At 40.4% G+C, this 16,271-nt stretch overlaps 1 protein-coding gene and 3 non-coding genes across 4 annotated transcripts in view; 2 read left to right on the top strand and 2 right to left on the bottom strand.

Moving 5' to 3' along the window:
• Positions 1–16,271, bottom strand: part of LOC106952387 (glypican-3-like) — a gene marked incomplete at its 5' end in the record, with an annotated part of 79,739 nt that overhangs the window by 37,407 nt on the left and 26,061 nt on the right. The gene's annotated exons all lie outside the window — the stretch shown is intronic.
• Positions 65–146, bottom strand: trnat-ggu (transfer RNA threonine (anticodon GGU)). The gene has a single exon. It is a non-coding gene; the product is annotated as a tRNA-Thr (tRNA).
• Positions 270–342, top strand: trnaa-cgc (transfer RNA alanine (anticodon CGC)). The gene has a single exon. It is a non-coding gene; the product is annotated as a tRNA-Ala (tRNA).
• trnaa-agc (transfer RNA alanine (anticodon AGC)) lies at positions 516–588 on the top strand. The gene has a single exon. It is a non-coding gene; the product is annotated as a tRNA-Ala (tRNA).

The following is a 16,271-nucleotide window of genomic DNA, read 5'->3' as shown; positions in this document are numbered from 1 at the left end:
TAGTACACACATACCATAGACACAGTTTAACTGTTTCTGAGGCCACTTCTCAACCTAAAGCATACGACGAGGATGGGATTTGAACCCATGCTTGCTGAGAACACCGGATTACCAATCCTTTGCCATAACCACTCGGCCACCTCGTCCTTGTTTCTGTCTCGTACTGAAGGAGAGACGATCAAGCTTTGCACAGAAGTCTTTGGATGGTCGTTGGAACGGACCCTACTTGAAACCCTGAGGTTTTCTGATTAATTTTATTTGCAAGGTGTGGGGAATTAGCTCAAGTGGTAGAGCGCTCGCTTCGCATGCGAGATGTAGCGGGATCGATGCCCGCATTCTCCAGAACGTCCTTGTCACGGTAGATTGGACTTTTCATTTAAGATCGAGTATTTTGACAATTACCACAATCTGGTGTAGACTGGGTCAAGGGTTTCCATAGAGCTCCTTTGATGTTCATTTGAATAAAATTTCCTGAAAATCGTGAGATTTTTTTATCCTTTCTCTAAGACCTATGTGGGGAATTAGCTCAAGTGGTAGAGCGCTCGCTTAGCATGCGAGAAGTAGCGGGATCGATGCCCGCATTCTCCAGAACGTCCTTGTCACGGTACATTGGACTTTTCATTTAAGATCGAGTATTTTGACAAGTACCACAATCTGTTGTAGACTGGGTAAAGGGTTTACACAGAGCTCCTTTGATGTTCTTTTGAATGGAATCTATAGAAAATCATGAGATTTTTTGATAATTTTTCTTGGATCTGTGTGGGGAATTAGCTCAAATGGTAGAGTGCTCGCTTTGCATATAAGTGGTAGTGGGATCAACAATTCTAAGTCGAGTCATAATTACTTCTTCTTTTTGACTTCCCCTCAAACAATTACCTCCTACACTCTTGAATTGCATATACCTGTCTCCCATTATCATGGTTATCTCATTGATCCTGCCAAATCTTAATTTATTTTTCAATAATAGATTTACCCTTACTTTTACCCAAAGGAATATTCAAATTAACAATTTCTGATTTCAAGGCCTGCTTGGCTAGAATATCTACTTTCTCAATTTAGTTTATTAAATTGACTATCAACTAAATTTTTAAATAACTCCCAATTAGCGCTACTTAGCCTCCATCTTGGAATCTGCCCGTCCTCTTCTTTTATCACTTCAGAACCAACTGAAACTAGTATAGGAAAATGGTCACTCCCCATAGGAGAATCACTCAGCACCTTCCAAGATGTAATTTCAGCTATTCCATTTGAAACCAATGTTAGATCTAAAACACTCTTTAAATTCCTACAACAATCATATCTAATAGAGCTACCATCGTTAACGCTAACCAGTGAATGTATCTCAAGAAATTCTTCAATCACCAAACCATTTGCATCTGTATTAAGAGTCCCCCATAAAATATTATGATAATTGAAATCACCACACCATACAGTCTTGCCTACATTTTGTTCATTTACTTCATTGAGCTCTTGAATGGACAACTTCTTGTTAGCATTATAAACATTTATCACAGACATTTGACCATTTCCTATCCAAATCTTAACTCTTGATTCATAATTCTGCCCTAATGATTCCACTTTATATCTTATACCATCTTGTACAAAAGTTGCCACTCCCCCACCTTGTCTTTCCTTTCCATCATTTCTAATTGATGTATACCCAGGAATTATGAAATCCAGTTGGAGTTTAAGCCAGGTTTTTTGAATGCAAATCAGATGAGGTTTAACTGTCAAATCTGAAATATATTTCTTAAACTCTAGACCATTACTAATGAGACTTCTTGCATTCCACTGGACAATAACAAACATAAAGAATATGGGCCACCACTGCATGATTGAGGTTGAAAAGATTGTGTCTCATTTAATTTTTCCTTAATTGATTCCCAACTAACATTCTTACAGTCAAGATACTTTTGGGCTTCCTTCACTATTATTTGAATTTTTTCCACTTTTCTTTGTGTTTGAGCAGTGCAGTTAACAACCTCAACCATGAACAATACAAAATCCTCCTTTGTCATACTCTTAGATGTCTCCCTTGTCCAACACACTTGAATCCAATAGCTGAATCACTTCCTAAGTGCAGTCAAGTTCTACAGAGTCCTGTTAACGACCTCATTATTTGACTCAGGTGTGTTGAAGTAGAGATGCATCTAAAAGTTGCAGGGGACCGGCCCTCGAGGCCTGGAGTTGCCCACCCCTGGTGTAGACGGTTGGTACAGCAACAACGGATCTTTAATGTATTTTGGTGCTAACCCGTTTATTGATTTATAAACTAACAACAGTATTTTAAAGTCTATTCTTTGAGCTACAGGGAGCCAGTGTAGGGACTTTAAAACTGGTGTTATGTGCTCTATCTTTCTGGTTTTAGTCAGAACACAAGCAGCAGAGTACTGGATCAGCTGCAGCTATTTGATTGATTTATTGGACAGACCTGTGAAGACACTGTTGCAGTAATCAATGCGGCTAAAGATAAACGCAAGGATGAGTTTTTCTAGATTGTGCTGAGACATAAGCCCTCTAATCCTGGAGATGTTCTTCAGGTGACAGAAGGCCGACTTTGTGACTGTCTTAATGTGGCTCTGAAGGTTCAGGTCAGAGTCCATCACTACTCCCAGGTTTCGGGCCTTATTGCTGGTTTTCAGTTCTTATAACTGGGGTGACCGTGGCTCTCTGGTAAGAGTAAGTCGTCTTGTGATCAGAAGGTTGTAGGTTCGATTCCAGCTTCCTCCTGCCATGTCGATGTGCCCCTGGGCAAGGCACTTAACCCCAAATTACCTACTGATCTGCATATTGGTGTATAAATGTGTGAGTGTGAATGGGTGAATGTGGCTCTAGTGTAAAGTGCTTTGAGTGGTCAAAATGACTGGAAAAGCGCTTTATAAGTTCAGTCCATTTACACAGCTAGCAGGACAGTGTGGCTTTAAAAACAAAATAATTATTAAATGGAAAAGAAGCCTATGCAAAGTGTACAGTGATTCTGTGGGCTGGTTTCTCTTCTCTGGGAATGTTGTCAGACTGCATAGTATCATGAACTCTTTGAGGCATCGTAAAATAAATCTGGCAGTCTTTACTGGGAAACTGAAAGTGGGATCTAATTGGGTCTGTCAAGAAGGTAATGATTAAAATCCAGATGAACACAGAAATGGTTCAAAACACAACATATAAACATGGATAGTAGTGGGGATTTTATTAAATTCAAAATTCTGATTGGATTTCAAGTCTTTTGGTGTAACTACATGCAATAAAAGTATATTTAAGCCCAGGCTTCTTACATATGTTGAAAAATCAGAGCAACCTAAATGTATTGTGTTAATTGGTCACAAGTAATCAAATTAAGTTTATCCAACTTCATTTATTAGGTTTATTAAGTGGTCGTGTCAAACAAACGTAAACGTAACGTAAATAGTTTGGCACAATTACTTGTGACCAATTAGATTTTTTTAAGTTGGGGCTATTATTTTTTCCAGTACACCTTTACTACAATAAGTTTGGACGATGTTTGTAAAAAAAAAAAAAAAAAAGGAAAAGAAAATCCCTAGAATTGATAAATGTGTTTGTAGCTAACCTTCAGAGCCAGGCTCATGTTCGTCTCCAGTGCCGTAAAACACTGAGATCCGTGCCAAAGCAACAGATGTGCCAAATTCCAGCGGCCTGCCCTCCGACCAGCGTTTCATCTAATCGCATTGCCTCCCGCTTGTTTGTGTTTTATTTATTTCCTTCCTCTCTGTACACGTCAGCATGCATTTTTTGGTTGTTGTTGCATTTTCTGGGGTGTGTGAAGGGGGTGAGGGGGAGTTTTCTGTGGGAGAAAATTGGGTTCATATGGCCTCGTCTCAGGTCAGCTGCGACGTCTGGCTGGGCTCAGACGTCTCATTTGTGTGTGCGAGACAGAAAGCGGAGGTATAAAAAAAAAGAGCACTAATTACGTCATTATGTCAGTCTGGAGATAAACAAGCCTGCTCCTGCCGCTCGCGTACACAATCTTGGTTTTGGATGTGGCGTAAACGCCAAAGTTTAAAGTGGGAACACACATCATTCTGTTCCCAGCAAGGTTGCCCGACAAACCTCCATTCATTTCCCAACATTGAGGCCATAGATGGACGATGACCGCAGCGTTTCTGAAACCCTGCTCACTTTAGACCAAGGACAAACAGACTGCCAGGCAAGCAAGAGGAGGAGCGTTTCCACCTCGGTTCGAGTCAGTAGTAGAGCAAGGCGTCACTTGTCCAGAGAACCGCGCCCGCTGCGGAGTCACGTCGAAATGTGCCGTTATCTCCCAGAAATAAACCCTCGCCATGATGAATAAGACTTTAATGTAGGACAGCTTATAGGACCATTGTAGCAAAAAATAAAAAAAAGAAAAGGAAAGAAAAGAAAAGAAAATTTCTGAGTTTGAAATTTCCTTCAAGTAAGTCGAAAATTTAAGAGAAAAAAATCTGAGATTAATCTCAGAAATGTCCTAGAAAAATACTTGAAAATTTCTGAGTTTGAGAAATTGACATGCTGGAAAAAACAACACTTTCCAAACAATCCCAGAAATAATAATAAAAAAAGTTTGAGAGCTTCAAAAGTCGAAAATTTGTAAGCAGAAATTTCCTCCAAAATACAGAATATTTACATTTGCTAGAAAAAAACACAAGTTTTTTGTTTTTTTTTACATTTGTTTGGAGAAAATTTCTCAGTAAAACAAAATCTGTTTTTAGCATTTTTTACTTTTTGAGTTCAGAAATGTCAACTTTTTTTTCTAAATATTTTTCAGATTAAACTCAAAATTCTGGAGTTTTAGCAACTTTTAGACTTTAGAGCTCAGAAATTTCAATGTTTTTTATGTTTGACAATCTCAAAATTTTAGAGTATTTTGACAAAAATTCACTCCTTTTTTCTTTTATTAACAAAAGCGCTATTACGGCGTTGCATTAATGCACTCAACCTTTTCGGCACGAGCTGAATGCATTTCTTTTTTTTATAAAGATTTTTATTAGTTTTATGTTTCACAAGTAGAGAAAATAGAACATCATATGATGTACTGCCTATAACCTTACATGAGTATGTGAAGAAGAGAAACAAAACAAACAAAAAACAACCCCCCCCAAAAACAAAAAAAAAAAGAAAAAGAAAGGGGAAGCCGCCGTACAACATCACATTTATGTCAAATCATGTATCCAATGGTCAGCAGACATTTATAGACATGTCAACAACACAAACGTACCTAGCCAGGTGATAAGACAAAGGAAAAGAAAGCTGCATAGTGATACAAAAGGAGGGTGTTCTTTAGTTAAGACCTGGTGAGACCTTCCACTTTATAGGATTCTGACCTCTCATCACAAGTTGCATCAACTCTTTAGGTAGATAGCTAAGCACAGGAGACCACATATCAAGGAAATGTTTTTCATTACCCTTAAGAACTGCACTAATCCTTTCATGAGGGAACACCCTAAATATTTCTCTGTACCATTGTGTGACAGTTGGTGGCTTATCCTTAATCCAATGAATTAAAATGCATCTTCTACCCAGAAGCAATAATTTGTCACAAAGTTTGAAGTGTGATTCTGTCAGAGTGACTGATTTTGAAGGGAGGCCAAGAAGAAACGGACCTGGGTCACATCTGATCTTTACATGAAACGCGTCACTCAGCTCTTTAGAAATTGCGCCCCAGAATCTTTTAATCAATTTGCATTACCAGAAATAAGAATGCATTTCTTTGACTTATCGCATCGATTTACTGGACTCTGAAATTCCTTATTGTGGTTTGCAACTTGGCAACTAGATGGGACTCACCACCTCTAAAACCTTGTTAAAGGGCAAACGGTTGTAAAGATGTTCAAGTGAGGTATTTCAACGCAACCAGAAAGAGGTTGAAGGAGGGCAGGAAAACCCCTTGACAAGAACCACTTGGCTCTTTTAAGAGCTCGGTATTTGCATCTACATCTCACCACATTCAACAGAGAAAAAAGGCCTTAATAAAATGTGTACAGCTGCAACTTTGGCTTTGCAGGTTTGCATTTTTTGTGTGGATCTTATTCACATTTGACAGCATCATATTAGATGTTATGAACCGTGAATAAAATGTTACTCTGACCCAACAGAGGAAAGAGGTAATGTTGGTAATAAAATGTGTTAAATTCCACGTTGTTGCCAAAGGAAAAGCTGCAGTCATTGTGAGTTAATCTTTTTTGGCCTATGAAGACTTAGTTCATCACCAGTGCAGAGGACTATGGAAAAGACTCAACGATTTGAATCAAATCACTTTAAGGCTCTAATGGTCTGTCATGTCACTTATGTTACATGGTTTGCGTTGTGATATGTCGGAATGATCATTAGCTTAAAAACTAAATATTTGCAGATTTTACTGCGATTTAACTTTTTATTCATAGATTTTTTTTCTAACAGATTTGAAAGAAAATGCTAATCGGGCCACGGCCAAACGTTAGCGACTTGGTAACATTTAAAACTTCAACAGAGTCCATGCCTCCAGGAAGCAACCGCTTCTTAATAGTTGAGAGTCCAGACCCTCTGGACTTAGCGAAGCATACCTGGGGGAAGCTGAAATACCTAGTTACAATGCTACTTAAGCTACTTAAGCTCCATTTTCCTTGGAACTGGTAGGCTGTCTCCCCAAGAGTAGATATAAGAAGGACTGTATTATATTATACAGATATTTGGTTCTGCAGGAGTGCTAAGATGGTTTCCAATGTGTGTATTAATCCATATCAAGGTATACTTTGTGTTTTCAGCAAGTTTTAGAGAGTATTGTTGAATTTCAGCTACTCAAGGATCCGTTTGTTTACATGTAAAACTGCCAGGTCAGAAGCTGCCAGCAGAACTCATGTAACTGTGGCGGGATCGAGGGATAACAACAGAGTTTAGGTCAAATAAACGACCCAGCAGTTGGTAGAAGTGTCGAAGCAATGCCACACCAAGAGGCAGTGTAATATTATCCTTTGGGGACCATATAAATGTTTAATAAGAATATAATAAGAATCCTCAAGGCAATTCCGGATAAATTTTCCTGGCTGACCCGCAGACAGAGAGACAAACCAATAATGCCATTTTAATAGGCCACGGGGGTTAGCGCGGCTCCAGCTACCGAGAACCCGATGTTCTGCTTCCTGACACTCGCTGGGTGAAGCAGAGTTGAGAAAATACCAACGATGGAAACACATGAACCAAAGTTGAAAATAGTGCATGAAGAAGCGAACTGGCTGTGGCGCAAATGAGCCGTGTCTCTCCCCACAAAGGGATGACAGGACACTAGTTCTGGCTGAGTCCGCCTTGGCGGGCTGCTGCCCGCTGACTGCCTGACTCGGCCACAGCTGCTGCGGGCAGGGAGGGGTCGCCTGCATGTTTGTTTTGAAAGTGACGTTGCACTTTTGGCGATGCTGAGCCGCTGCCCGATCAGCCCTGGGCCTCCAGAGTCACCACAAGAGAGGGAGAGAGAGAGAAAAACCGCGAGCCCACTCTAGACGGGAATCTGCTGGAATTCAAAAATGTTGAAAGGAAAAGAAGGCATGGAAGAAACACGTAAGCTCCAACTATGATGCAGGGTTTTTTGGACAAACAGCTGGACTCGAAGAACGTGTAATCAGTGGGACAGCAATCGTCCCGCAGGCCGCAGGGTTCACCTCCTTTTACCACAAAAAGCGCAAGCAAACGGTGCAGAAACATCGCACGGAGCCCCCAAAACATGTGGCCTGATTGCTCGGCGACGAGCGGCCAAGACGCGGAGACACAGAAGCCGCAAGGCTGTCACTGCGTCCCGACACATGATATGAACTGCACACACAGGGTCACTGTTTGACACGACAGCTGCAGCTGAGCCTCCGAGCCGCAGCGCTTGATCTGCGCTGACGGAAATCAACCTGCAGCCTGCCGGGCTATCAGCTGCGGGAGGCGACACCGAAACGCACATATAGCTGAAACCAGAGATGGTGGAAAAAAACGCAACTTTTTTTCACGCTCTTGTTAAATCATTAAAGCTGGGGTATGTAACTGTTATTAGAAATATGTTGCTTTTCAACATATTATGTCATGACATTATACAGTAGTATGAGACAGTTTGTGAAAAAAGTTCAACTCCTCTGCCTTCTTCCTGTGCTTCTACTGCCATCTGCAAAAACACACCACTCCTCATAAGAAACATCCAATCAGGGCCAGGAGGAGGGTCTTAGAATGAGAATGTCAATCATTCCCACGTAATCACTGCTCACACCCTCCCTAATGCTCTTTTCTGTTACTGGTTGCCTTCCTGTGAAATTCCACTCGATTCTCATTTCCCTTCACTGCTCAGTCTGGGATTTCTCCCATTGAGCTGGATTCTCTCAAGTATAAAGTGCACCAGTCCCTCCTGCAGCAAAACATGATCCTGCCACCACCGTGCTTCAAAGTTGAGATGGTGCTCACACTTCTTCCTTCATGTCAGTACGGCCAAACACTATTTTGTCTCATCACACCAGAGAACAAATCTCCAAAAAAATAAATGCTTTGTCCCCGAGGGCATTTGTACCAAAGACTATTAGTGTCACACTCAGAAAAATTAAAACATAAAACTATAAAATTATGAGAAAAAAGTCATAATTTTACAAGAATAAAGTCATACCATCATCACTATTTGATACAACTTTACTCTTGTATTATTACAACTTTATTCTTGTGATACTATAACTTTATTTCTTTTTAGCATGGCCCAAACACTCTGTAGCACATTTGTAAACTTCCATTTAAGTTTTAATTTGTTTTTGCTTTTGTTCTGTGGTTGATTTACACAATTCACACCAAAACAATCTCAATCTTTCCACATTTGAAAAAAGCAAAAATCTCTTTTTTTTTTTACCAAATGGAAAATATGTTGTAAGCCTAAGTGACCTGAAACACTAAACTCAGATGGAGGGGGAGGTTATGTTCTTTTTTTATTGAATGCAAATAACTGGTGTTAGCTGCATGTTTCAGAGTCTCAGAGTAACACATTTAGAATCTGTTTAGATGAGTGTGGTACACTGTGGAAGGCAAAGAGTAAATGCAGAAACTGTGTTTAGAGAAAGGGGGCCTCCTCCGTGGCTGGGATTGGGATTGGGGCCCGCAGTGCGTCCCTCCTCTCTGTCTCCCTTTCCTTTAACTAGTCCAGACAAGCCTGCATGACTTGGGCCAGACGGAATCTGCTGCTCTGAATGTTTCTATCAATGCCTCGACTCATCTCGCCTGCAAATCTAATCTGCAAAAACTGGAGCTCCAAAACAAGACTACTTACCGTGCGCTCCTGACAAAAGCTGGGGCCTACGCCATCTGATGTTGATGCTTTTTCCCATAATTGCGCCGAGTTGAAGGCTTAAAATGCAGCCAGTCATCGCGGCTGTTTTCCAGATAACATGGCGATGACAGACTGGCCTGATTTGAAGAGTTTCAGACTCAAACCTGCTCTCATCGCAGGAGTTTGGGATATTAATGAAACATGTGGCGGGGAAAATCTGCTGCTGAAAAGTTTGGCGTGAAATTGTATACATCCTCCCCGCTGAGTTGAAGTTTGCAGAATCACTTTTGGCTGCAGTTAGAGCTGCTGGTCTTTTGGCTGTTTTACATCTTCTATGGAGACTGACATTTGTCTCTTTCTTTCTTTGTCCAGTGAACATCAACAGCTTTGTGTGTAGGATTAAAAGAGATACAGATATTTCCTTCTATTTGTAAGGAAATAGAAAGTATTTTTAATATGTTTCTTGAATATAAGCGACTTGCTTATTTTGTCTGGAGACGTTTTTAAGAAAAGTTGAGTCTTAAGTGGCTTTTATAGTTGGTGCAAGTTTTACAAAAAAGATGGTACTAAGTGGAAACGCACAGCGCCTAAGGTGACACAATGTTCACTTTGATAAATAAAACCTGAGTTTCTGCTTTTTTTCAATGATTAACAACCTGACTGAGTCTTCCTCTCAGTCAGGTTGCAACAATGTTGCATGCTTAGTGGTTAGTTTTTAACTCTGTGTTTATGTGAATGTTTTTTCTTACGGTGTAAATGTCATAATGTATCAATTGAAAGATGTGTTAAAATAATAATAAAAAAAATCTCTCAAAGCTGTTTGACCTATACATCTAAGGTCAAAATTCAAAAATTAAAGGTGTGAACAATGATGGAACCATGCCAACAAATGTTTGATCTAAACCATTTCATTATGTTTAGGGTAATCGTCCTTTCAAGATTGCTCTGAATTTGCAGAAGAAACGCCTCTCCGTAGCATAATCCTGCCACCACCTTGCTTGATTATGAGGGTGTTTCTGCATTTTGCCCTACCAACAATGTCTTTATTTTTCGCTTTTTCCACATATTTCCCAAACATGGGTCACAAAATCATTCCAAATATCTCTAGGAGCTGGCACTACAAATCCCAGAATGCTATGGCTGCATCCAAATCCCAGAACTTCCAACATTTTTTCAATGATAATTCAATTGTATTCCACAGAGTATTTCACTCTGACACCCATTGTTTATCACATGAAGTCCCAAGAAAATACATTGAACTTTGTGTTGGTAACATGAAAGCTCAATACTTTTATGAAGAATAATAATAAACTTTAAAAAAAAAAGGATAGAGTTTGGTATTTCAAGCATTTTTTTTCCTAGCATTTTTAAAGGAATTCTATCTCCATGTTGAGGAAATCACTGTATAAATTTGTTGTTTGCAAGACTTCCTGTACTGGAGGTAACAGAGCCTCCAGCTAAAGAGACTCAGTATTACCTAGCAGTGGCTGTGTGTTGTTATCCGGTACAGGGAGCAGTTCAATCAGCTGTTAGGTCTCCGAGGGACAAAGCCTGCCTCTTTTTTAAATTTAAGTCCCAGACTCTGATGCTGCTACTTAACGCAGAGGTTAAAAAAAAAAAAAAACATCTTTACCACAGATGAGAAGCATCTCAGCTGTAGTAAAAACGCCAAGAGGTGCAAGTGGCGAAGACCAAATCTTAGAACGGGGCGTTAGTAAGGGATAACCCGTGGGACAAGAGTCATCAGGCCCCAGGAAGCTCTGATTTCTGAGAACCAGTCCCAGATCAACAAGCAAGAATAATAAACTCCAGTTCTAGTGTGTTTATCAGAACAAATTCATTTCACTTGAGCACAACCCCACGAGCTGCCAGACTCCAGATTTGTTGTTTTCCCCTCACTGTGGGCTCCCTGCTCTGTGCCTGCACCACTCAGATCCACTCCTCGGTTGGACACACAGAGCACTGACTTGTTTACCCAATCGGTCTTGGACTCCGGGATGATGTAGATGACCACTAATGCGATCTTACTCAAGAATGTGGAATTGCTTCACTTTGTAAAATGACTGCATCGGAGGAGCTGTGCCTGTTTTTAAGAGCACTGCAAACTCAATAAGCTTGAGTCCCATTAAAGCAATAACTACAGAACCTTTAGCATGTCAGATAAAGACTTTATAAAGAAAACTGTAATTAGGGTTAGGATTTAGTAAATATCCTGATAAAAAAAATGTTACAAAGCGATTGGTTGCAGTAGCATGATCTCATGATGTTCAGTTGGATTTAAGTTTGAGGACTGGGATGGCCATGGAAGAAGTTGGGTTTTTTTGTTGTCTTACAATTCATTTCTGTGTTTATTTGCACAAATGTTGTCTATTATTCTTGGGAAACACATAAACTGGCCGTTGCCTTTTCATGCAGTTACATTCAATTCTCATCTTCCTTCCCAGGTCAGGCTAGGATTTCTCCAATTGGGTCGGATTTGTTTGGTAGATTTTCTTCAACGTACAGAAGGATGAACGATGACGTTAATTATCTGCACTGTTTTAGAATTGTAGTCTGCCTGTAGTTTTAGCAATGGCAGCGAAGGAAGTGAAGGATGCCGTTCAGTCCGTGTTTGCTACGCTTCCAAATATTGAATTAACATCAACAGTCGCCTTTTTCGGATCAGCACTTCTCTCTTCGCAGAAGAGGATGGTTGTTTGGAGCGCACGCAATTTCTGGTAAGCTTCATAGCGTTGAACTGGCGCATTACATATATCACTGGCAAATGTTAGCGATTGGTTAACACTGAAAACTTCAACAGAGTCCACGCCTCCAGGAAGCAACCGTTTCTCAGTAGCTAAGAGTCCAGATCCTCTGTATGAAGTGAAACAAAGAACAAGGGACTATTTTCTACCAGGCTAGGAAAGACCTAAGAATGACCCAATTTAAGCTATTTGGGGCGACAGTGGTATTTGAATGTCTGAATGAATGGCTGAATGTAGAGTAAAGCGCTTTGGAGTTCTCTGGACTAGACAAAGTGCTTTTCAAGTACACTTCAGACACAAGATTTAGAGACAAGGGAGCCACTGTGGCTAGGTGGATAGTGCAGTCATCATCTTGTAGTCCAGAAGCTGTAGGTTCGACTTCAGCAATCTTTTGTCTGATGTTGATGTGCCCCTGAACAAGGTACTAAAATCCAACTTGCCTACTCTTCTGATCTGAATATTGGTGTATGAATCTAAGTGCAAATGGGAGAAAGTGGCTCTAGTTTAAAGCACTTTGATCGGTCAGTATGACTAGAAAAGTTCTATATACAGTCCGATTCTGTCCAATTAGTGTATTTAAGACATTCTGGTATTTCACAGGGATCACGATGTCACTCCAACAAGGCTCCCACTGCTTTTGTAAGGGCAACATCACCACCATACTTTAAAATGGACATAACCCACATATTCTTCATGCCAAGCTAACCAGGAGAGTTTGTTACTGACCACAGCACAAAGTTCCAGTTAAATTCCCAACAAACTCCACATGTTTATGTTTGTAGTGGTTGGACAGAAAATGCCTCTTTTTCCTAACAAGTGAAAACAAGATGCTGCCTTTTGCTGCAGATTTGGCTGCCCTATTTGATTTTTTTCCACACTGAACAACAGATATGTGTTTAGGTTCAAACAATCTCAACTACTTCATTTGCCAGCCGCAGTCTTGATCGTTAATATGAACAGAACTATTAGAAATGCACAAAGTCAAAGCTGCACCAGCTTGTCCACCAACTTTGTTGCCTTTGTTTTTCTTACAAATCAGTAACCCGTGCTTTTATTTCCAGCATGTATAACTCTCTGATTGTTTGCATGTCTTTCCCCATTAGAAACTTCTTAGTGAAGCATGAAACACAATCAGAAGGCACGGTTTTATTACCCGCAGAACTTGTGCTCGGGCCGTAAACTCAATTAACCTTCTATTTTAGCTACAGGACCTAAATGGCCCTTTTATGTTACAGAACAACAGACATAACTCTAATGTGGTATACAGGCAATGATTTGCAAACAAATAAAATGGTGCATTATGCTGTGATGATATGAATGTTTATTATTTGTTCCAAAGTTAATTTATATAGGACAGTTCAAGCCATAAATGCCCCACATGTGCACAACGACTACAGCATTCATACAACTGCTACTCAAATATGGCAACATTAACCCAATGATATTGCCCAATCTTGTGCAACATGAGTAGATTCCCTTTCTGTGCAGGTGAAGATTCACTGACCTCAGAATGCCAGATCCTTGAAACTGACAGCATGACCTACTTTCTGGTTACTTTGGCTATTAATTACCTAAACACTCAAGGGCACCCATAGACCACAAAGGTTGAATTTCCAGTTGTTGAATTGAACTTTAAATATGAAAAAAGAGTGACGCTAATAGTAAAATGCTCTTCATTTCACATGATTGATCCCAATGCACATGCACTGCTCAAAATGATAAAAAATCAAGAGGGACGCAGATACTGCAAAGTGATTACAGGACTGGATGTTCAAAAAACAATGCATTTTGTTTCTTCCAGTTTAGATCTATGTGATATATGTTGTTCAACATGCTAATATGCATGGAGAAATATGAAAACCAACTTAAATGTGGTTTAACAGCTAATGTTAGAGGAAGCACAACAAAAGTGGGTGTCTACCATCTTAAAACAACTTCAAATTTAAAAACCATCTAAGCAGTTTATCCAAAGGCTAACAAGTGAAATGTTAATCCGCTGGAATCGGTTGCTAATTATTTAAAACCAAAATGTAGGTAGGAGGCTGTGCACCACCAATTATCTTCCTATGAGAAACACGCACTGAGAATGGAAGATAGAAATAATTTCTTTTTGGTGCATCTGATATAAAAGTAAACCAATGTAAGAAAGAATGTAAGAGGTTGAACTGAGTGTTACTTTATGAGAGTCTAGCCATATGTTTTGAACAGAACCTCATTAAAATTCAGACTGTAGATATCAGGAGAATGTGGGATATACAATAATATTGGCGAATATTATGATGATAATAATATATCTTTCGATACTTTAGCTACATGCTAATGCCTTTGTGCTTTGGGTTCACAGCAAAGCAACATCACAGACAACTGGTAGTCGTATTTAACGCCTGGAAAATAAAATAAAATTCAGTGTTTCCATGTCAACAACAAGGTTTTAGTGAAAAGTAACTTTAGTTCTGCTCTGCTGTTGAAACACAGTAGATTTTTTTTAACAATTTTACCAGCTATTTTTTTTTTACCTTCTAAACTTTTTATGCTCCATTAAACAAAGGCCAAAACATATATTAGGTACAGAAAACCTTTCTTTAAGATATGCATAATGATTGCTATATATTGCGTGGCGGTGCTCTAAATAGTCTGAATTTTTCCTTTAAGATCAAAAGTGCACAGCATATTATAAACCAGCGTTGGAGCTAATGCTTGGGGCACCATCTAACACAAACACACTGCCTTTCAGCACTCAGACGTCTTTTTTTTGATAAATGGAGGAAATGGACTTTTCTTCCAGCTAATCCCCACATGTCCAGGGAGCTGCTGGCTCCGTCTCATCCAGGCAGATGTCCCCCCGTTCGGAGGTGGAAGCTTGAGACAACAGGCATGCGAGTGGAAATGAATGAGGCACATCTCGGGAGAGCAGAAACAGGCGGAGAGTGAATCATGGAAAGCTCCCCAGGCCGGACAGAGCGGCATTTCGGGTCGGCTCGTCCTGGCCCGCGTTCCCACCGGCTCCCCTCCACTCGTTACTCAACTTTTATTAAATCTGAAGAGGGAGGGCAGAGCGGAGGAGGAGGGTGCCGTTTCATTCTTGTCCCTGTTTTCTCCCCCCCCCCCACCCCCCTCTCCCCCGTTATCTGTTCAACACTTGAGAATGTCATGAAACGGGAGCCCAGCCTCAGACGGTTAATGCAGACAACATTAATTTCCTGCTGTTCATTCCAGTCGGAAACAAAAGTCTTAGAAAAAAAAAAGGGAGGGCTATACTCCCCGCATTAAACTGGGAGTGTGTCCACTCCACCTTTCTGACTCAGCTTGTAAATCTATTTCCAGATTTCCCTGCTTTAAAAAAAAAAAAAAAAAAAAAAAAAAATCCCGGCTGGGTATTTTAAATGTGTCTGGCAGGAGCGTTAGGACTCTGTTAAACACACTCTCAGTCCTTACAGTTAAATATGCAGCAAATTGTCGTATTCCACCGAAACAGTAAGAGTGGAAAGCTTCGCTCCGGCTCGGTTCGGATCAAAGGGTCGCGTGAGAGCGGAGGGTTAACATTTGTAATATATCTGGTATGACAGCAATTTTCAGCGTGTTTTGTGAGGCTAAACAAATGAAACTCTTGACTTATGCCTGTGAATGTGGCTGACTGTGCGTTTGGGGTTTAATCGTTTAAGAAGTCCCCTCTTCTTGCACAAGCCTCTGGTTGCTAAATCAGATTACGCCTCTTTAAGACAATCTCTTTTTGTCTGCTGCTTGTCTGCTTTGCACGTTATCGCCATGGCGTCCAGAATTACGTGTTGCTAAGAGACCCTTTGTGCCGCCGTCAGCAGACGGTCGCCGGGCGTCCCGCGGTCACACCTACTGGAATACAGGGGCACTCCGATGGGTAACAGGACGCAACTCTGAAACTTTTCGCATATTTTGTCACTTTACAATCGGAAACTTTGTGGAAAGTTTCCGACTTTGTTACTTTGTTACGTATTTTTTTACGTAACGAAGTAACAAGATTGTTAAGTGGAAGGAAGTTTGTTTCTTTTAAACAAATCTGCAATGGGTTACAAGAAAATGTATCAAAAACAACAAGTTTAAGAAGTAATTTTTTGAGGATAACAACCACAATACTAACAAGATTCACATAAATTCACGTAAACAGCACAGGTGGGCAGACCAATCCAAAAATATCGATAATATTGATACAGAGCTGGTATCAGTATCGGACAGTGGCGCCACTGCACATTATTCAGGTAGATGCGAAAACATAAAACCCCCCCCCCCCCCCCCCCCGGGGAGGAGGC

The sequence above is a fragment of the Poecilia latipinna genome, unplaced genomic scaffold (assembly GCF_001443285.1).
Source record: "Poecilia latipinna isolate Pla-1442-1.1 unplaced genomic scaffold, P_latipinna-1.0 Scaffold511, whole genome shotgun sequence".
In the NCBI taxonomy this organism is placed as follows: Eukaryota; Metazoa; Chordata; class Actinopteri; order Cyprinodontiformes; family Poeciliidae; genus Poecilia; species Poecilia latipinna.
The sequence above is the reverse complement of the archived record's forward strand: the minus strand, read 5'-3'. Positions and strand labels throughout refer to the sequence as shown.